General features: G+C 44.1%; 1 protein-coding gene, 1 non-coding gene and 1 pseudogene across 25 annotated transcripts in view; 1 reads left to right on the top strand and 2 right to left on the bottom strand.

The window, feature by feature from the left end:
• The window catches only part of TLN2 (talin 2), a 482025-nt gene extending 477161 nt beyond the window's left edge, over window positions 1–4864 (bottom strand). For 17 of the 23 annotated variants that reach the window (XM_035261780.3, XM_078333299.1, XM_078333307.1 and 14 more), the window contains exon 1: window positions 4723–4864. The gene's annotated coding sequence lies outside the window, so the exon portion shown is untranslated. Of the gene's footprint in view, window positions 1–3185; window positions 3703–3875; window positions 4284–4722 lie in introns of those variants that run through there. The other 6 variants (XM_009004997.5, XM_078333300.1, XM_078333312.1 and 3 more) reach the window with 2 other exon arrangements.
• On the top strand, window positions 1043–3620 carry LOC144577273 (uncharacterized; annotated as a pseudogene). The gene has a single exon (XR_013520687.1). The product of XR_013520687.1 is annotated as an uncharacterized LOC144577273 (transcript).
• A 5183-nt stretch (window positions 4865–10047) lies between the features above and the next one.
• LOC118145237 (U6 spliceosomal RNA) lies at window positions 10048–10154 on the bottom strand. Its single transcript, XR_004730365.1, has one exon. It is a non-coding gene; the product is annotated as a U6 spliceosomal RNA (small nuclear RNA).
• Window positions 10155–21771: the final 11617 nt, after the last annotated feature.

The following is a 21771-nucleotide window of genomic DNA, read 5'->3' as shown; positions in this document are numbered from 1 at the left end:
AACACAATGTGTAGGCATTGTGAGGGCAGGGGATATCTTCTCAGCATAAAGCACATGCTAAACCCTCAAAAACATTCACTGAATAAGTGAGTAAACAGGTAGGGAATTATGTTTGTTAAAATTGCAGCTAAAAGAGTAAAAAGTAAATTACTAATGGTCATTCCTTGTTCTACATTTTCAGAACAGCATCCATTTGGCTGAAATTAAATTGTTGGTTAAGAGAAAAACCAAAACCATGCTCTTGGCACTGTCTCTGAAACTCCACTGTGAAATGGGTGGCAAATGAGCCCAGTCCCAATTCATAGCTCTGGGCGACACATAAATAAAGCCTCTCACAACTAAAGTATTTTGTACCCAGCCTTGTCCACCAGCTGTCATTCAAATGGCACCTGCCACTGAGCCAAAGACTGTCAGGGTACTCAATGCACAAGAGCGGCCTACCTTAAGCACGCCATCTCCCCGTCCTCCACCCCGACTTTTTTGCCTTTCTCCAGCTTATTGAGGAGCGGGTGTGGGCCCTGCAGGGGAAATCTGGTTGAGTTCAGATTCCTTAACTCTTTGAACTTTAAGCAATACATCTGGTCATACCCACCATTTATCCCTATTATTTGTAATAGGTATGTTTGGCTTATGTTTCAACTAGTCTCCTTATTAGATACAAAAGTTATATGATTCAAAGTTCTGGGGAAAGTACTGTTATAAAAAGGTACAGGTGGGTATGTTAGGCTATAATTCCAGCCCTGCTTATTATGTTTTCCTTCTTGTCTTTAAAATTTTTGTACCTAATAAAAATAACTGAATTATTTAACTCTTTTTCAGTACTTCCTGTACTGGCCAACAGCCACTCAAAATCACCAAAAAACATTATGAGTCAAAACTTCTGAAGCAATAATGTCACAGATCACAAGTTGCAGACACTGTCTTAAGAGTCTGGACATGCCACACATGCATCACGATGCCACTACACAGACTGGAAAGAGACAGGCAACTTTCCAAAACGCATACTCATTTTCTAACCTTTTGAAGTTACAAAATCTTTTTTTTTTTTTTTAACTTTTCATAGAAACGGAGATGGTGTCACCCAGGCTGGAGTGCAGTGGGCGATCTCAGCTCACTACAACCTCCACCTCCTGGGTTCAAGCGATTCTCCTGCCTCACCCTCCTGAGTAGCTCGGACTATAGGTGTGTGCCACCAAGCCCGGCTAATTTTTTGTATTTTACTAGTGATGGGGTTTCACCATATTGGCCAAGATGGTCTTGATCTCCTGACCTCGTGATCTGCCCACCTCGGACTCCCAAAGTGCTGGGATTGCAGGCATGAGCCACTGCACCCGGCCACAAAATCTTAAAAGGGAAGAAAAAAATGCAAGAACTTTGGTCAAGCCATGAAGTTATGGTAAGAATCAGGGTGGCCAGGTGCGGTGGCTCGTGCCTATAATCCCAGTACCCTGGGAGGCCCAGACGGGTGGATAATCTGAGGTCAGGAATTCAAGATCAGCCTGGTCAACCTGGTGAAACGCTGTCTCTACTAATAATATGAAAATTAGCTGGGTGTGGTGGTGCATGCCTATAATTCCAGCTACTTGGAAGGCTGAGGTGACAGAGCAAGACTCCATCTCAAAAAAAAAGAATCAGGCAAGAGGCAACAAAGCACAATTTATAACAATTTGTTGAGAGAGGCATAAAAAAATGATAAAAATTAAGGTAGTAAACTTGGGAATAAAGATTGGAGAGTTTGCAATAAAGCTTCTCTAATTTTTATTATATAAAGTTTAACATATGCTTAAAATATATGTGGTATATATGTAGTTAAAAAACAATGCTAAAATGCATAAATACATATTTAGATACACAGGGTTGTTTCCTGAGCATAGTTGGTAAAATCATATTGTTCATCACGTGTAATCGTCCTTTACAGCTCTAAGGAACTAATGATGTTCCGGGAGTGAGGGGTGAAGGAGGGGGAAATCAGATTAATTTTGAGATAGAAAAAAAATACTGACTAGAAAATACCATACCCACCTCTTCCTAAACCCTAACTTCACTTAAAAATACTCTAGGGAACAGTGTTTGCAAAACCTGAATGAGTCAGCAGTAGGTATGAGTTCAAAACACATATACAGCCTATACCTGTACAGAATATCCCTAGTAACTCATTCAAAGGGGTCAAGTTTTTTAAAGTTCACCTTCTCTTTGGAGGTAGAAGCCCCACATCAATGCCAAAAAGAGAGACTCTCTAATACTCTTTGGAATCTCCCTGACAACTTGAAAGAAACCAGTGGCTTCCCCAGTTTGAAGAGACCTGTTTCTGTGACTAAGGTCCTCCCCCTAAAACTGGGAACTTAAACTGATTCCTCTTCTAAATCAGCTATGCTAATTTTGGAAAAATGTATCTTGGGCTCTGGGTGTTTTCCACTATTCTAGTGCTCAATGAAAAAAAAAAAGGCATTCGTGTAGGCATCTCTCTTCTCTCAAGGCCACCTGTCACACTCACACCCACAGCTATCCTCTGGTTTCACATAGGACTCCCAAATAAGCAATCAAGGTAGATCAAATCTTGGCTGACGTTCATATCGAAGACACTTTCGCAGGCACTTCTCGAAATGAATGAGGGAAAGAGCTGCCTAATCCCTAACATCTCCAGGCACATCTCCCACAGGAGAGCCTCTTCCCTCTCTCTGCACACCTAACCCCCAAACCCAGAGGTTTTTGTGGTCGCTTCTAGCCTCTTCAATGACGAAGATCCGAAGTGCCAACAAGACCTCAATACTATGACATCACTTCAGTAACACGCTAAGGAGAACACGTTCCTGCACTCAGCTGCCTGTAGGTCAGCAAATACGCCCCTACCCTGCCCCTTCACAAAGCAGAGGTGACAGTCTATTTCAAAAGTAAAGATTCCCCACTCCCGCTTCCTCCTTACTCCGGAGGTCACCAGCTCCAAGCTCTGGAGAAGGGAGGTCAGCATGCAACCCGACAATGCCGCAACTCAACACACACAGGCACTATTAGAAGAAAAAGTAAGTGGTACGTACAGCACCAGGGCAATTTATGTGTATTTTGGGGTCCACTTCACCAGGACATCATCCCTACCCATCTTTAATTATATCTTTGACATCGCTCATTCCTCTCTGATCTTCTGGAAACACCCAGAAGTTTTCACTATAAGACACAGGAATTCTGACCTAAGTTGTCCCAGCTCTTCACGGACAGCAAGAATCCAAGTTTCCCCACGCGTCACCTGGAGCCCCAACTTCTGGAAAGGCCCTCCTTTCCTCGCCTCCAGGAGCTGACGGAGCAGAGCACGCAGCCGCGGACGCTACTGCTGTCGCCGCCAAAGCCAAGGAGGCGACTGGAAGCTCAGGCTGGTTGGTGGCCTCGGGCGACCACAGCCAGGCCCTGGTTCCGATCCGCGAACCAAGGCGCCTCCTCTCCCCCAGGGAGTGAGCTCCCGCGCCCCGCGGAGCACTCAGGCGAGCCCGGGCGCCAGGAGAACGCTCTGCACTCGGCGCCCAGCCCCGGGACGCCGCCAAGCGCACGGCTCCGGAGCGACTGCGGGGAAGAGGGGCGTGTTCCCCGAGCCTCCGAGCCCCAAGGCAGGGTCCAAGCGGGACAGCTGAAGGCGGCAAGCCGAGCACGCGGTCCGTGACGGCGGCTCTCGGCCCCAAACCCCGCCGGCCGGCGTGGCGACGCGCTGTAGCCGGCGCGCCCTTGCGGGGACAGCAGTCGTGCGCGCCTTGCACGGCCGCCTCCGCGCCTGCCTCGGTGCGCAAACTTTCCCGGCGACAACCGCTCAGGCCTCTCCGGCGGGGGCGCCGCGCTCTCCCCTGGGCCCAGAAACTGCTCGCCCCCTCCCCTCCACAGCCAAGACCCACTGAAAATATGGCGCCCTCGAAAGTCGCTCCTCGATCCCCTCAGGTTTCCCGAAATGCCCGTCTCCAGGTCCCTTCAGCTCCCAACGGGCGCGAAATTTCAGCTCGTGGGACCGAGGAAGGAGAGGGAGCCGCTGAGTCTGTGTGAGACCGGCCGTACTGGATGCAGTCTGTCCCCGCTGTCGGCCCGGCACTGCCCCCGTCGCTCAGCGGCCAGCAGTTCGCCCGTGGCGAGACTGCCAAGTAAAGGGCAGTCGTGGATCGGCAGGTCTGAGTGTCCGGCACTGGAAAAGGAGCTCCGCACTGGCGGACTGTCTCAGCCCAGAGCCTCGGCGGGAGACTTGTTTGCAAAGTGGCGCTGGAGTCCGGGCGGCCAGTGCTGGAATGAAGCCGATCAGCCCGCGCCAACTCGCCTGGCGCGGGGGCCCGGCCGGGGTCGAGGGGACACTACGCAGGCGGGGCCGCTTTTCAAAAGCCCAGTTACCGGAAACCCAGCGACAGCCCCAGAGGGAACCGGCCGCCCACGGCCAGGAATCCGCTCCCTGGCGCCGGCTGCGAGGCTGTCTGCAAATCGCTGCGCCCGGGTCCAGTGCAGAGAAACATACATGTGCAATAGACAGGTGCATTAATTTCATTTTATTTTCATTTTCCTGCAAGAAGCCCTCCTAGACCAGCAAATCTGAGCGCTTTACGGGTTTTTCCTGCATTGGCATCACTCACGAGAAGCAAAAGGGAGGAAAAAAAAACACCCGTATTTTCCTTCTGGAGAGGGGAGGGAAAAGACACGAGAAATTCATGCAACGTGCATGCAGCTGGAGGAAGGAAAACCCGAGTGAGCCGTGCGCCTTACCGGGGGATGCATTTACTGTCTCACTGCAGCGTGCCTGCCCGGGAGTGCAGCCCGCGTCCCCCCGCGCGCTGGGCGACCACTCCGCTCCCGCAGCCGCCTCAGCCGCTGCTGCTACCGCCGCCGCTGGCTCCGGGCGCGGAACAAGAGCCGAGGGCGAGCGCGAGCGCACGGCCCGCGAGCGCTGGGAGGGCAGGAAGCGCGTCATCATTAGGGGACGGCGCGGCGCGGCACCGAGGCTGGGCGGCCGCCGAGGCTCGGGCGCCCCTCCTGGGTCTCTCCCCGAGTGGGGTGAGGCTGTAAGGGTCCGCGAGGGAGGGCGACGCAGCGGCCGAGCTGTCACGGGAAAAGGAGGGTCAGGGTGACCGCGGCTTCCCAGATCTGGGGCTCTGCTGTGTAAAGGGGATGACTGGAGGACGCGGCGTCTTGTGGGCTGGGGTCCCTGGGTCCGCAGTGCCTTCTCGGGACCTCTGGCCAGGTCCTGGGGGAAGTGAGGTGTGGCTGACCGGCGGGCGGTGAGGGCTTGCAAGAGGCGGAGGGCCGTGACCCCAGGCAAGCCTGCTCCTTTAAGCACAGGGACCCCGAAACCTTGCGGGTCAGGGGTCACTTAGGAATTTGGAGAACGACTATAGGGCTGAGTGTCGGCAGGCGCGTCCTCTGTTCACAAGAAGAAAATAATTTACTCCTGCTTGCCATTCCCTGAATAAAGTCAGTTATATACCTCTTAGGTTTACAGTCATTATTAGTCAATACTGTAAGTACCATAGAACAATGTGAAGGGTTATTTAAGGAGGTGAGGAGACAAGACGCTATACCATATGTTCCCATTTTTTACAAGTGTGATTTATGGAGAAACGCAGAAAAGACTGGATGAATAAACACCAATAAGTCTCAGTGATTGGTGGAATCCTGAGTGATTTTACTTATTTATCTGTAAGGGACACATTACTCTTGTAATTTAAAAAAAAAAAAAAAAGGGTTTCACCTTGTTGGCCAGACTGGTCTTGAATCCCTGACCTCAGGTGATCCTCTTTTTAAAAAAATAAGAAAAGAATTAGCCATGACCCCTTTACTCCTAACACTTTGGGAGGCCAAAGCAGGAAGATCTCAAGCCCAAGGAGTTTAAGATTGGCCTGGGCAATATAGGAAGACTCCATCTCTACAAAAAATTTTTAAAATTAGCCGGGTGTGGTGGCGTATGCCTGTAGTCCCAGCTACTGGGGAGAATGTTGGGAGGATCACTTGAGCCCAGAAGCTTGAAGGCTGCAGGCAGCGGGATGGCACCACTGCACTCCAGCCTGGATGACAGAGCGGGACCCAGTAGCAGAAAGAAAAAAAAAGGAAAGACCACATTTTTCCATTCCAGTACAGAATGACCAGGATAGGCCTCTCTCCAAGAAATAGGTAGCAAGTCTCTTCAGTTACTCGAAAGTACTGGCCACTTTTTAGTGTCTCAGAGAATGAAACTGTTGTCACCATAAACCAGAGAGTGAATTGATTTTGTAAATAATCGAAATTATTTTGAATAATTCCATTGGGGTATGGGATAAGGCTGGACATTCCGTAAGAACAATAGCCTGTCCTTGTCCGGGCTGATAAAGCGGACTGTATCATAACAGCAAAGACCTTTACAAGCTTAGGGTACAACTTTGTAACTTACTGCAGAAAATAATCGGTAAATCGAATGAAGTATAAATGCATAGTGAGAGAACCAGTTACTTGGCAACTTGAGAAAGTCCTAAAAGTTGCAGGGCACAATTTCTAATTGTACAGGAGAAGTATTTCTGTTCACCACATCTTTTTAAATTCAGCAGTCTCACAGAATAACTAATGGTGGCAGCAAGCCACCTCAGGGGATGGTTAAGAAGTACATGTTTATTGATTTCTGTAACAACCTGGTCATAAGCTCACTAAATTAATGCCACCTAAATTGTTCCTTGGTTTACTAACAAAGAATAACCATATTTTTATGGTCCGAATGCCAGGTATACATAAAAGGCTTATCAAGAAGGAGTGGGGGAAAAAAAGTGGTTGCAACTAAAGTGATTTTCCCCTTCTACTTAGTCCTCAGTTCATAGGGCCCAATAGCTTCCCAGCAAGCGTCTCAAATTCTTTCTGACACCTGGATTTCAAGAGTCTCCATTGCTAAATCCATCCTCCTGGAAGTATCCCCACACTTTTCCACTACCCATCAGTGAGATGCCATTCAGTATTAGGAGCTACATTTCATGAGAACAAGAACTTTATCTGTATGCTAAATCCATCCTCCTGGAAGTATCCCCACACTTTTCCACTACCCATCAGTGAGATGCCATTCAGTATTAGGAGCTACATTTCATGAGAACAAGAACTTTATCTGTATCTCTGTGTCTGAAAGAGCCCGGCACATAGTATTTAATAGGTGCTCAGTAAAAATCTGTTTTATGAAAATAGCCTTATTTGTTCACTGTTTACTAGTTCTTGAAATGTGAAAAGTTATATCTCCTATTAGAGTGTCAGCACAATTCTGGGATGCTAAGATCCTGTAGAGTTACAGCCTTGGTTTGGTTCAGTTACTTTTCAAAGTTGCAGCTAAATCCTAAAGCATTCAGAAGGGTGAGGTGCAGGTGTCTGAATATTTGTGCATTAATAATCTAATTAGCACTATCTTGTGGCTTTCCAAGGTCAATTAAATACTTTCCCCCAGTGAGAAAGAACAACCTTAGAACTCAGCTTTAGTTCTAGCTTCAAACCAATTGGCTTTGGCTGCTTCTATATTTTACAGCTCCTCATTTTTCTAAACACTCTTAGGACTTCAAAGCCATTTACTCTTTTTTTGTTTTTGTTTTTAGAGAAATCAACTAACCATTCTATTATTACATCTAGCATATTTTTCAAAAATTTCCACAGCATAATAAAAGCGATTTTGCTAGTAACTTTTACTAACTTTTCTGAAATTGAGATACCTACCTAGACCTAAAAAGAGTTATTTCTAAATTTAGAGTCAGCTGCTAGTAGTCTGTCTTTACTGTACACAATGATCATAGTTATTTGTAGACCAGAAAAAAAAAAAGCCTAACTTTTTTTAAACAAGGTTACATTTTGGGGCTTTGTCTCTACCCAGCGTAGGAAAACATGATGGGAGATAAAACTTTCCATCTAAGCAATTTCTCTAGCCTTTACAACCTCTTGCTTCTGCCAAGCAGATCTTAACTAACAAGATAACACATTTTGTATGAATACAGAGTGGAACATTTGGGGAGGTAAGTCAGAGATAGCTTCCAATCACTTATAATAAATATACCTGGAACAAAAAACCATTCTCTCCACAAGTTAGATTTGTAATTATCAAATTAAACATTGCTTGGTGCTGAAGAGCTGGATGCTAAGAGATTGCCCCCCTCCTCCCATCCCACTGAGCTTTAACCTCCTGACTTCCTAGCACATGTAGGTATTGGGGGTCACTTAGCTCAGCTTTCATAGCTGAGCAAATTCAACTGTGTCAAAGTTGAAAAAATAGAAGAAATTCCACCAAATATTTTGTTTCAGTTTATTTATAAGAGCATATTTTGTGCCATATAAAAATATTTTAAAGGGCTCCCTTGATACAATATACCAACAGTTCATGATTTCCTGTCCTTTCAAAAATGTTTGTATCCTTCCCAAGAGCAAGGGAGGTAGGACCCACATTTTCTTTTTTTTTTTTCTTTTTAAAATACTTCTTTTTTTTTGAACTTTTTTTTTTTTTTCCACCATGTGCGGGCTATAGGGGAAGAAGGAACCGCATTTTCTAAAAATCGTCCATCATTCAGAACCAGACATGAAAAGAAGATACTTAGGCTTCAATTGTAATTTGATATCTTTAGGTTTGTAGAAATATCTTCACCTCTTTTCTAAGTTCCAGGAGGGCATATTAACCAAAAATTATAGTAGGAAACATTTTCTGACTTGTAGTACAGCATATAGTTCATACGTTATTTCTAATTCATTTGAAAAGCAAATGTTTGCAAAAATTAATATATTTTAGCTTTTTAGTTATCTCGAAGCATGGGACCTCATTTTATTCCTAACTAATCAGGATAGCATGACAGACATGGATTTAAATATCTTATTTAAAAGGGGTGATTAGGCTGGGCATGGTGGCTCATGCTTGCAATCCTAGCACTTTGAGAGGCCAAGATAGAAGGATCTCTTGAGGCCAAGAGTTTGAGACCAGCCTGGTCAACATAGCAAGACCCCATCTCTTTTATTTATTTATTTATTTATTTTTAAGAAAAAAAAAGAAAAAAGAGGAAATTGCTCCTATAGATTCAGGAAATGGTTATCATTGTGCCCAACACAGAACATGCTTGAGATTAATTTTTCTTCTCCTACATCATATAAAACATACTACAAAATGTACTTTGTCTCTGAAGCAACATATTGGGGTTCAGGGGTTCAGGGTGCCCTTAGCTCCTCTGAGAGGATGTTTCTTCAGGTTCTTGTTCTCCTGCCCTCTTAAGACTGAGAGAGGCGACCATGGCCCAGTGCCCAGTAAATGCCAGACTCAAAAGTGTTTGTAGAAAGTGATTTTATTTAAAGAGAGAGAGAAACAGGAGGAGAGAGAAAGAAACAGCTAACTCTCACACTGAGTGAGAGAATCCAGAAAGATGGAATCCGGGAGAGAAAAGTAGCTTCCACACTGAGTGGAAGGGACTAGAGACAGAGAGAGAGTTTGGAGGGGAAGACAGGCTTCCACGAGAGAGTGTAGAAGGGGACCCCAGAGGAGAAATCCAGGAGAGAGAAAGATCCAGTAAGGGAGTGTTCCTGGAAGGGGACCCAAAGATGGAGTCCCAAGGGGTGTGGAAGAAGGGGACTTTTAACCTGGGAGGAACCCCCACCTTCTCTAAGTCCCCTGACCAATGAAAGGAGTTCCTTAGGACTTCCACTGAAGTGATTGACTTTTTGTTTCTTCCCGAGCCCGCAAAATTTAAACATAAACCATTAAATCTCCTGGAAGGAGAGAGATGGGAGCGGGGCATGGTGCTAGGAAATTCTTGCCCTTAAAACTACGCCCCCTTGTGGACCCTGGAAAGAGAACACCTTCCTTCAATACTGTCTAGAAGAATATAATACCAATAATTATTTTGCTAAATTGAGTTGATCCTTAATTCAAATGAAATGATTAATATAGAGTGAATAGTACCGGACACAGGATATTTTATCTTTTGGCTGCTTGCTTGCTGATTTAAGATGTGTTTGGGGTTATACTATGGTTAAAAATAGTTTTAAAATATTTTATTGCATATTATCAAATTTGCTTTATTAAATATGTGTCATTTAAGTCTCTGGTTATTTTGGGATTTTTTTTTTAATATGGAACACTTCACGAATTTGCATATCATCCTTGCGCAGGGGCCATGCTAATCTTCTCTGTATCGTTCCAATTTTAGTGTATGTGCTGCCGAAGCTAGCACGGGATTTTTTTTTTAAGTTATATAGCCGGGCGTGGTGGCTCACACCTGTAATCCAAGCACTTTGGAGGCCAAGGCGGGCAGATCACCTAAGGTTAGGAGGTCAAGACCAGCCTGACCAACATGGTGAAACCTCATCTTAAAAATAAAAATAAAGTCTATATAAATAGGTTTTCACGAAATTGTTCCATAATATCAAGATATAGTAGAAAAACTTTTAAACTAAAAATTTGTTTTAAAAATCTGTTATCACAGACAGTTGCACCCCCCCCCCCCCGCCTTTTCACTAAAATATGTTAACTAAGATTGGTCTTTGGGCTCTGGAGATTTTTTTATTTATTTATTGGTGCCATAGAACTCTTTACAAAAATAAAAAGCATTTTATTTAGGATTATGACCAATTTTAATTTTAAAATAATATATGTATTGTCATCTAGGAAATATTATTCTAGGTCTACCTCAAATGGAATGGATTTGTTCTCAACAAAATAAAATGATTAGATCATGTCTAAGTCATTAATTGTTTTTCATTATTTAATTAAAAATGATCAAATGAAATACAGTAAATTTAAGCAGAAATTACTTAGATATGTTTAGCGTAACTTCAGGGAGGCCAGTGGGGACTATGAGTTTACATCAAAGACAAAATAAATACGTCCAGCACAATTCTTACTTGCCTATTTCTTTAAATCAATTTGACAAATATTTACTGAGTTGATGCCAGGACATATTATGAGCAAGACACGCTCAGCTGTGGCAGACATCTACTCAATAAGAGTCTCTGCCTTCCCTTTTAAGATTAGAGAGGCCACACCAGATATTCCAATTGATTCTGTTGATAAAAGGTCTTTAAAAGTCTTCTTTCATCTCATCACTTCCTTCAGAGTTACAAGCTCCAGGAGTTTAGAAAACATGAAAGAAGACATTTTTGGTAAGACCAGTCTTAGGTACAGAGTAACAGATATGGTCCTTGTTGTTCTGTTTTCTGTTGCCCAGAGCAGTCCAGAATAGCCTAGAACTTTTAAGGTTAACTTTGTAGCAGGAGCTCTGATGAAATGGCTCATATATTATGTCTCACCATTTTGGGTGTATTTTTATTTCCTGCTAGATCCATCTCCTAGAGCTCCATGAATGCAGTAAGTTTTGATTTTCTGTAATTTGCCTCAAAAGGTGATTCCAAGGCAGGTGCGGTGGCTCACACTTGCATTCACTGCACTTTGGGAGGCCGAGGCAGGTGGATCACCTGAAGACAGGAGTTTGAGACCATCCTGGCAAGATGGTGAAACCCCCATTTCTACTAAAAATAACAAAAATTAGCCGGCTGTGGTGGCATGCACCTGTCATCCTAGCTACTAAGGAGGCTGAGGCAGGAGAATTGCTTGAACCCAGGAGGCGGTTGTTCCAGTGAGCTGAAATCTCGCCACTGTACTCCAGCCTGAGCGACAGAGCGACACTCCATCTCAAAAAACAAAAAGTGATTCCATTAAGATTTGCAGACTTTTGACATTTCACATGATTCTATATTTGTTTTTACAAACTCAGAATTTTCAGATTAGGTCAGAATCACCTTTACAAAGACTGTAGAGTTGGCATGCTACAGAGCCATATAAAAGGAAAGATGGCTGGGCACGGTGGCTCACACCTGTAATCCCAACACTTTGGAAGGCCAAAGTGGGTGGATCACGAGGTCAGGAGTTCGAGACCAGCCTCCCGACCAACATGGTGAAACCCCATCTCTAAAAAAAAAAAAAAAAAAAAAGTTAAGTTGGAGGGCAGCTGGAGAGAGAAGGAAACAGAAGAAAGTATCCATTCAAGTGATTTGCGGTACATCAGTTCTTAACATTATTTAAATATTTCCCCAGTGCAGTCTAAAATAAGATGAAAACAAAGAAAAAAAACAGAACCTCAAGCACCAACTCAATTAGCTTGATTTTTTTCTACCCAAAACTAAAATATATTCAATATAATCCATAGCTTCACCAAAAAATTTAAAAAGTAAAATTAAAAATAATTAGAAAACATTTATTTATTTATTTATTGAGACAGAGTCTCACTCTGTTGCCCCGGCTGGAGTGCAGTGGCACAATCCCCACTAACTGCAAGCTCTGCCTCTCGGGTTCAAGCAATTCTCATGCCTCAGCCTCCAGAGTAGCTGAGATTACAAGCATGTGCCACCACACCCAGCTTTTTGTTTTTTAGTAGGGATGGGGTTTCATCATGTTGGCCAGGATGGTCTCGAACTTCTGACCTCAAGTGATCTGCCCGCCTGGGCTTCCTAAAGTTCTGGGATTATAGGCATGAGCCACCACACCCAGCCTAGAAAACATTTTATGTTCTCTAACATTAGAAGGATTATTTGTAAAAACATCATTTGGCCCTTTATGAAATTAAAGTTTTTAAAATCTTTTTAAACCATTCATATGTAGCTTAGAACCACAAGGATACTATGGAAAAATCGGGCTCTTCATAACAGTCAGTGGATTAAGGGGTATTTTCATATCACTGAGCTCTCTAATTCCACTTCATTCCCTTTTAACTCTTTTGTTTGCTGGTTGGTTGGCTGGGTTTTTTGAGACAGTATCTTACTCTGTCATCTAGGCTGGACTGCAGTGGCAGGATCTCAGCTCAGTGCAGGCTGGACCGCCTGGGTTCAAGCAGTCCTCCCACCTCAGCCTCCCAAATAGCTGGGGCTACAGGCACATACCACCACACCCAGCTAATTTTTTTTTTTTTACATTTTTTGTAGAGACATGGTTTCACTATGTTCCCAGGCTAGTCTCAAACTCCTTAGTTCAAGCAATCCTCCCACCTCAGCCTCCCAAAGTGCTAGGATCGCAGGCATGAGCCATCTTGCCCGGCTTCCCTCTCACTCTTACTTAATGATCTTTGTTACTATAATACTTAAGTACAGAGTTTCCCTACAGACAAAATTTCTTTTTTTTTTTTTGAGACGGAGTTTCGCTCTTGTTACCCAGGCTGGAGTGCAATGGCGCAATCTCGGCTCACCGCAACCTCCGCCTCCTGGGTTCAGGCAATTCTCCTGCCTCAGCCTCCTGAATAGCTGGGATTACAGGCACGCACCACCGCGCCCAGCTAATTTTTTTTTTTATTTTTAGTAGAGACGGGGTTTCACCATGTTGACCAGGATGGTCTTGATCTCTTGACCTCGTGATCCACCCACCTTGGCCTCCCAAAGTGCTGGGATTACAGGCGTGAGCCACCACGCCCGGCTGAAAATTTCTAAACTCATTGGGCTTCAGTCATACCACTGACCAGCGAATCTCTTTCTTCATTTTCCATGCCAAGAGGTACAGATCAGTAGACTTTTGAATGTATTGGAAAGATAGTAAAAATAAAAGGATTGATCATACGAAGTTTCTATGTCTAAAATAAAAAATAAAACAATAGTAAACTGCTATTAAACTCTGTCATTTTGATGCTGACAATGTCTAACTCATCTTTTTGTACCATAGGACCCAGCACCCATAGCAGCAGCCACTGGATATATGTTAATTAAATAACTTTCTCTACTGTCTTTTAGATAAATTAACTCTATCAGCTAAATGTGGCCCACAGGCCAGGTGCAGTGGCTCACACCTGTAATCCTAGCACTTTGGGAGGCAAGGTGAGTAGATCACCCAAGGTCAGGAGTTCAAGACCAGCCTGGCCAAGATGGTGAAACCCTGTCTCTACTAAAAATACAAAAATTAGCCAGGCGTGGTGGCACGTGCCTGTAATCCCAGCTACTTGGGAGGCTGAGGCAGGAGACTTCTCTCGAACCTGGGAGGCAGATGCAGTAAGCCACGATCCTGCCACTGCACTTCAGCCTGGGTGAGAGGGCAAGACTCCATCTCAAATAAATAAATGAATAAGTAAATAAACAAGGGCCACAAATGCCCAGTTTAAAACCAGTAGATCACTAGGATATTGGTAGAGAAAAAAAGTAAATTCACAAGAGGACAGGTTTGTGAAACTAACTTCCCTCCTTTTGTAATGTCTCCATCCCCTCTTCAAAAACTTACTTGAATAGCCCCTCCCATTCCTGTCCCCCAGCCTCTTCAGAGGAAGTCACTTCTCCCAGAATTTTGGGCATCTTTCCAGGATATTCTGTGCCTACACAAGCATAGACATATGTTTACTTCTTTCCACAAAGGATAGCATACTGTTCTGTTTCTTGCTATTTTGTTATTACTTTGTAGGTAGGTTTTTTTTTTTTGGAGATGGAGTCTCACTCTGTCGCCCAGGTTGGAGTGCTGTGGTGCAATCTCGGCTCACTGCAACCACCGCCTCCCAGGTTCAAGCGATTCTCCCGCCTCAGTCTCCCAAGTAGCTGGGACTATAGGTATGTGACACCAAGCCCAGCTACATTTTTGTATTTTTAGTAGAGATGGAGTTTCACCATGTTGGCCATGCTGGTCTCGAACTCCTGACCTCAGATGATCCACCCGCTTTGGCCACCCAAAGTACTAGAATTGCCACTGCGCTGATAATATGTTTTACGAAAATTTTCAAATGTGTAACAAAAGTAAAGAGAATTAAATAATGAACCACATATGCCCCATCACTCAACTTTAACAATCTCAAGATACTACTACTTGGTCCATCTATTCTTTGTGTGTGCATTTTTTTTTTCTTTTTGAGATGGTGTGCTGCTCTTGTTGCCCAGGCTGGAGTGCAATGGTGTGGTCTAGGCTCACCGCAACCTCTGCCTCCTGGGTTCAAGCAATTCTCCTGCCTTAGCCTCCTGAGTAGCTGGGATTACAGGCATGTACCACCACACCCAGCTAATTTTTTTGTATTTTTAGTAGAGACAGAGTTTCCCATGTTGGTCAGGTTGGTCTCAAACTCCCGACATTAGGTGATCCACCCACCTCAGCCTCCCAAAGTGCTGGGATTATAGGCATGAGCCACCACGCCCGGCGTGTGTGCATATTTTAAAGCTAATCTCGGCCAGGCAAGGTGGCTCATGCCTATAATCCTAGCACTTTGGGAGGCTGAGGTGGGTGGATCACGAGGCCAAGAGATCAAGACCATCTTGGTCAACAAGGTGAAACCCCGTCTCTACTAAAAATACAAAAATTAGCTGGGCATGGTGGCACGAGCCTGTAATCCCAGCTACTCAGGAGGCTGAGGCAGGAGAATTGCCTGAACCCAGGAGGCAGAGGTTGCGGTGAGCCGAGATCACGCCATTGCACTCCAGTCTGGGTAACAAGAGTGAAACTCCATCTCAAAAAATTAAAAAATAAAAATAAATAAAGCTAATCTCAGACACCATGTGATCTCACCCCTGCTCACTATATATACTCCACTGTCTACAACATACGGACGTTTTGTTACACAGGCACAATGACATCACACCTATTAAAATTAGTCATCATTCCTTGGTATTATCTATATTATGTTCACACGCAGTCTATATTCACAGATTTCCCTGTCTTTAAAACGCCAAACAGATCAGTTTCCTGTGTTTCTCAACTCTCTTTTAATCTTGACATCTAGAGTAGCCCATTCTTATTTTTTCTATGGCATTAACTTGAAGAAAATTCCTTAGCTGTTCCATAGAATGCTCCATGTTCCCGACCCATGTGTTGCTTCCTTGTGAAGTTGTTTAACTGGGTCCACTAACCTCCTGTTGTAAACTTGAAGTTGGTTCTATCAGCTTAGTTCGGTTGAGGTGTGACCTTCAGGCAACCATACTTCATAGCTGGTGCTGTGTTCCATACTACATCATGTCAGGGGTCTCATAATCAGCTTGTGCATTTTTAAATGAAGCTGAGACTGAGCAATATGTTCAGCAGGTGCCAGCTAGATCTCGCCATTGTAAAATTCCCATCTGCTTTTTATCAAATGGTTTCACCTACTTATTCATGTTGTCTGAATTGACGATTCATTAGGGGCTGCAAAATGGGAATTTTATTATTATTATTATTATTATTATTTTGAGATGGAGTCTCACTCTGTCACCCAGGCTGGAGTGCAGTGGCGCCATCTTGGCTCACTGTAACCTCCACCTCCCGGATTTAAACGATTCTCCTGCCTCAGCCTCCTGAGTAGCTGGGATTACAGGCGCCCACCATCATGCCCGGCTAATTTTCATATTTTTAATACAGATGGGATTTCACCATGTTGGCCAGGTTGGTCTCGAACTCCTGACCTCAGGTAATCTGCCCACTTCAGCCTCCCAAAGTGCTGGATTACAGGCGTGAGCCACTGTGCCCAGCCCGGATGTTCTGATTCTAGCATTAGCATGTGAAAGAATATACTTGGTGGTAGGCACCTTCTTTCCCTGAAAGGTTCATGAGAGCTTAGAATTCATTGAATTAGAATATTTATGATAAAGTTTATGGAAATACATGATCACAGGAATTAACACTAAGAAGGCGCCAAATCCCCTAAATTCCATTCAAACGAAGATTTAAAAAACCTTTAGTTTTTAAAGCTTTGTTTGTTATTTAAGTTTTTAAAAGTCTCCATTTAGGAGCAGCTATTATCACTTTGGCAATATGTCATATTGTTACTGTCATACTGTTGGGCAGGGGTTCTACCGTTAGATCATATTTTAAATATATTGGGAAATTTTCCCCATTTGCATAACAGAGCTCATCCATATCTGCAAGAAGAAATATTCTCATGCAATCTGAAATTAATTATAGAATTATTCTCTTTATATAATGTTAAAAAGATGGAAGCAGTCCTTGCTGAAGGGGAAATCTCCAGGGAAATAAATATTCCCAGATTTCAGGTAAGACCATACAGAGACCCACCATGGGACTGAAAGGCTGGAGAGAGGGAGGCTTTCTAGACACTGGACATTTCTCTAGAAAGAGACGAGATTCACGAGACAGCTCGTTCAAATGCCTAGGCCCTGCTCCAGGAGATACCCATTTACTAAATCTTTTCCTTTAAAAATCTTTTCTGGATCATGCTGCAGCTGATCCAGAGACCACATTTGGGGAAACCTCATCATACTAATAGAATCAGGTAAGGTAGAAAACATGCTGTCATTTGGAAGAAGGTGACCGCACTTAAGACTACAGTTATGGTTTACCAGACAACCCTAGAGGCCACCAGTGTGGTCTCATGTTGACTCTGGTGGTTTCTTGCCCGTAAATTCTTTGGTGTTTTTTGGGGAGCACCCAAAGAAACCATTTCTCATTTCCACAAAACGAGCATGGCTAGAGCTGCCCATACTTTTAGAAGAGATAGCAGCCTCCCACATTCCCACAGACAGACAAGTGAGGAAACATGGAATTCTTTATAAGGGGGATCTTTCTACTCCTTTTTCTTGACTTTGCCCATTTTTAAGACTAAGACCAAAGATATTGGCTTGAATTTAATTCTGCAATTGAGGATTGTTTCGGGGTTTCTGTTTTCTAGTTTATCGGGTTCTATTCAAGATTTTGCAGATCAATCCTGTCAAAAGTAATCACTCCCAGTGGGGGCAGTTTACTAAAGAGGAAAATGGAAATTGAAGTGAGAACCAGGAAACCTGGGTTCTACTGGTGGCTCCACAGTAGATATGTGACCTTGGATATGTCCCTTCCCTTTTAACATCATAGTGATTTTATTTGCAAAATGAACAGGTTGTGGCCAGGCACAGTGGCTCATGCCTCAAATCCCATCACTTTGGGATGCCAAGGAGGGCAGATTACTTGAGGTCAGGAGTCGTAGACCAGCCTGGCTAACATAGCAAAACCCTTTCTCTACCAAAAATACAAAAATTAGCCAGGTGTGGTGGTGCACGCCTGTAGTCCCAGATACTCAGGAGGCTGAGATGGGAGAATTGCTTGAACCCCAGAGGTGGAGGTTGCAGTGGGCCAAGATTGCACCACCACGCTCCAGCCTGGGTAGCAGAGAGACTCCATCTCAAAAAAATAATAAGAACAAACAGGTTGAGTCTAATAATTCGTAATTCCCCTTCTAGCTTTCTGTCGTTTCTCTGCACATCTATAAAACATGTAATTGGTGTCATTCATATGACACTTAAAATATACTGCCTTGCACTGTAGCTGGTGTTCTGGGCTTGCTTCCTGGAGCAGCTGAAATGTATTTCATACTGTGTAGTGGATGTTGTGGTGTGTCCACTGAGGCACTCCTCCCCATCCACTGGGGTGTTGGCAGCTGATGGCTCTTTTCTGAGTCTCTCCAGCCCTTCTAGGCATGTGGGATGTGGGGTAGAGGGAGTTGACAGCCAGCAGCCAGTGACTATGTGATTGGCATTCAAATATGGGGAACCACTTCCTTCCTCCCATATAGGCACTGGGCAACAAAGGCCACAGGGAAAGCTCTAAAGAGCTACTCCGGCATCAGAGCCTCCCTCCCAATGGGCCAAGGTCTTTTGATGACTGCATCACTGTTTACTCCCTCAGTAGTGTGTTCCCGAAAGCACTCCCCAGTCAACCCACTCCATGCAAATCTCAGAGTCTCAGGGTTTGTTTTCTCATGATAGTAATTCTGTTCCTCACCACTTTCCTGTCTCTCTCATGTACCCACCCACCCCCAGTGCAAGGTAGGCTGAAATAAATTAACATCAGCAGGGGCTGCAGCAGCGTGAGAGAGCAACCCGTGCTGGGAGAAGCCCTGGTCTTTGTCTCCACAAATGCTGAAACTGACAATGTTTCTGCCAGAGTCCAAGTCTCCATTAGCCAAGCCAAGAACAGAGGATATGTTCTCCACTGGTAAGGCTCACAGTATTTTGTTCCTGCTCATCTGTTTCCATGTGTGTATCTAATTCCTGGCAGCAGCTAGAGCTGAGGGACCGGGTCCTACATAACTTGACTAAGACCAACAGAATATTGAAAAGTTAGCCTGTCTTTTTGTTCTAAAATCAGAGAAAACCCCTGGTTTTCAACCTGCTTCCTCTTTCAAAAGAAAACTAGGATGAAACTGATTATACAGTGATGGTCTGGGATCCATCATCATAGATGGTGTCAAGGTTTCAGTAGGGTTTGCTGTTCCCTTCCACAATGAAGGGAAACGCTTTTAGCCAACCCCTTGCTCCTCACATATTGTAATACACCAACTTTGTTGTTGCTCTTATGAGAGTGGTGTGCAATTTTTAACTAAACTCAAAATTAACACACGGATACACACACTTTTTTTTTTTTTTTGATGCTGTGACTAGGATTTTTTTTAATATACCGTCTTGCTCTTTCACCCATATTGGAATAGAGTGGCTCACTCGTGGCTCACTGCAGCCTCTACCTCCTGGGCTCAAGCAATCCTCCCACCTCAGCCTCTCTAGGAGGCTGGGATAACAGGAATTCATCACCATGCCCTGTAATTTTTGCGTTTTTTGTAGAGACGAGGTTTTGCAATCTTGCCCAGGCTCACACACATCTTTGCCTTTAGGGCCAACGGATGGCATTATGTCCGCTTGTATTTACATAAACCTTTCAAACAATTGATACTGACTCTCATTATGCAGTATCATTTCCTTCTGCTGCATACTTTCCTTCAACGGCCAGGAGTATCTGTGCCTGATTTTTTTTTTTCACTCAATTTTTTGGTCAGGATCTCAGGCGTTTGATATGATTTATAGAAACACAATCTTTTGAAATAAGACAATGAACTTGGGCCTATTTAAATAATTCAAACATCGTCTAATATTGTGTGGTTCCAAGAGGAAAGAAGAACCATCGACACCAGAAAATTTCCTGCTGGAATTCTGCCAAAGAATAGCTGGCCATCCTAGGGAGGTCCGTCATTATGGGGCTTTGCTGTTTGTAAATGTAATAAACGACTCACATCTGCTTCTAATATCATGGAAGTCCATGTGAAAAATAGTTCTTATATAAAGCAAATGGCTTTCTTCTTGTAGTATTTGTCAGGATATTCAGGAAAAACACTACACCTGTATTTACACCTAAGAGTCTAGGCCACAGCATTCATGCCCTACTTGTGCTTTGAGTCACAGCATGGTATGCTGAGACCTTAGAAATCATCTAGCCTCTCCCCATTACAGTGCCACCGAGGCCCAGAGACATAAAGGACTCCACGGCAGTGCACATGGAGTTAGTGCCAGTCAGGGCTCAAAGCATGCCACAGCCCTTCCTTCCTTCCTTCCTTTCTTTCTCCGTCCCTCCTTCCTTCCCTCCCTCCTTCCTTGCTTCCCCTCCCTCCCTCCCAACTTGCCTTCCTTCCTCCATGTTTCCTCCTCCCTCCCTCCCTTCTTCTCTGCCTTTCTTCTTGTGGACTAGGTTACTCGAACTCCTTGGTTTACGGCACATTAGCAGCATCATTGGCTGTCCACTGCTCCTCCTATATTTTATCCCAATGGACTACTCCCTTCCTCCCATATAGGCAGCATTCTGATTAATGTGCATATTAATTTTTTTTTTTTTTGAGACAGAGTTTCACTCTTGTTACCCAGGCTGGAGTGCAATGGCACCATCTCGGCTCACGGCAACCTCCGCCTCCTGGGTTCAGGCAATTCTCCTGCCTCAGCCTCCCGAGTAGCTGAGATTACAGGCACACGCCACCATGCCCAGCTAATTTTTTTTGTATTTTTAGTAGAGACGGGGTTTCACCATGATGACCAGGATGGTCTCGATCTCTTGACCTCGTGATCCACCCGCCTGGGCCTCCCAAAGTGCTGGGATTACAGGCGTGAGCCATCGCGCCCTGCCTTAATTTTTACATATTTAAAAAATGTGTGTCCCCTCCTCCCCACCTTGCAGTATGCTTGAAGATCTGCCCACATTGTCCTGCATGTGAGTTCACGGCCCGTTGCTTCCCGAGGCTGCAGTTCTCCAATTCTACAGCTTCTCCTGCCATATCCCCTGGTCTCCCAGCCAATTCATCCAACAGTAGTTCCATGACAGCCAATCTTGGCTCACTTGCTCTCTTTCAAGCAAAAATCACATGTTTTCTCTTATTAAACGTATAAGGCAGAACAAGTCCAAGGAATATAAACGGTTTAGCAGTGGCTTCAATAACCTTTGACCTCTAGATAAATCACTGGTGTGATTTAATATAATACAGACATAAAGTGTCCAAAAGCTGTTTTTATTCTATCAAAATGGGTGGAGTGCTTTTAAAATGTTTTGCCAGCACTACAGCTCTCAAGAGAAAAATATCTTGATTGTCCTAAAGAAAAAAAAAAAAAAAAAGGAAAGAAAGTTGGCAGGAGGTGGCAGGAGGATGGGGGCATTGAACATTTTTCTGAAGGGCAATTTGCCAGTATGTTTCTAAAGCCTTTGATCTAGTAACTTCACTTCTAGGAATTTACCATGAGGCAATAATAAAGAGTAGGTGCAAAGATTCATCACAGAATGTTCAATGCAGCAGTATTTATAATTGTAAAAAACTAGAATCAATCTCAGTGTGTCACCATAAAAGATGAGTTGAACTATGACGTATTCTGCTAATTAATTCATTCAATATGTATTTATTGGGTTTCTGCTGTGTACCAGTATGGTGCTAAATGCTGGGAATATCAAGAGGATCAAAATAAACAGGGTTCCATCCTGGAAAACAGTGGGCCACGAAACCCGTTGCTCTGGGAAAACAGTGGGCCACGAAATCCGTTGCTCTGGGAAAACAGTGGGCCACGAAATCTGTTGCACTGGGAATACTCATGATACAATCAATGATTAAAACAGGACACAAAGAAACACAA

The sequence above is a fragment of the Callithrix jacchus genome, chromosome 8 (assembly GCF_049354715.1).
Source record: "Callithrix jacchus isolate 240 chromosome 8, calJac240_pri, whole genome shotgun sequence".
NCBI lineage: Eukaryota > Metazoa > Chordata > Mammalia > Primates > Cebidae > Callithrix > Callithrix jacchus.
The sequence above is the reverse complement of the archived record's forward strand: the minus strand, read 5'-3'. Positions and strand labels throughout refer to the sequence as shown.